Here is a 924-nt window from a genome sequence, read left to right on the forward strand (position 1 = left end):
CCCTTTTGTCTTCCCCCAAAATACCGATTTTCTTCACAAAACAAGTCAAAACAGGCCAATTTCCCCTCCTTTCTCCCCCAAAATACCCATTTCCCCCCCAAAAATCAAAAATGGCCGACTTTTCCTTCTTTCTCCCCCAAAATACCCATTTTCCCGCAAAAAAGGTCAAAAATAGCCCATTTACCCTTTTGTCTTCCCCCAAAATACCGATTTTCTTCACAAAACAAGTCAAAACAGGCCAATTTCCCCTCCTTTCTCCCCCAAAATACCCATTTCCCCCCCAAAAATCAAAAATGGCCGACTTTTCCTTCTTTCTCCCCCAAAATACCCATTTTCCCGCAAAAAAGGTCAAAAATAGCCCATTTCCCCTTTTGTCTTCCCCCAAAATACCGATTTTCTTCACAAAACAAGTCAAAACAGGCCAATTTCCCCTTCTTTCTCCCCCAAAATACCCATTTCCCCAAAAAACATCACAAATGGCCAAATTCCCTTTCTTTCTCCCCCAAAATAACCGTTTTTCTGCAAAAAAAAGTCCGAAATGGCCAACTTTTCCTTCTTTCTCCCCAAATTCCCCATTTTCCCGCAAAAAACATCAAAAATAGCCAAATTTCCATTCTTTCTCCCCAAAATGCCCATTTTCCCGCAAAAACCATCAAAAATGGGCAGATTTCCCTTCTTCCTCCCCCAAAATACCCATTTTCTTGCAAGCAAACGTTCAAAATGGCCAACTTTTATTTCTTTCTCCCCCGAAATGCCCATTTCCCCCCAAAAAACATCACGAATAGCCAAATTTCCCTTCTTCCTCCCCCAAGATACGCATTTCCCCCCAAAAAAGTCAAAAATGGCCAATTTTCCCTTCTTCCTCCCCCAAAACACCCGTCTCCCCCCAAAAAAGTCCAAAATGGCCGCCCTGCCCTTCTTCCT

The sequence above is a fragment of the Phaethon lepturus genome, unplaced genomic scaffold (genome assembly GCF_000687285.1).
Source record: "Phaethon lepturus isolate BGI_N335 unplaced genomic scaffold, ASM68728v1 scaffold458, whole genome shotgun sequence".
NCBI lineage: Eukaryota > Metazoa > Chordata > Aves > Phaethontiformes > Phaethontidae > Phaethon > Phaethon lepturus.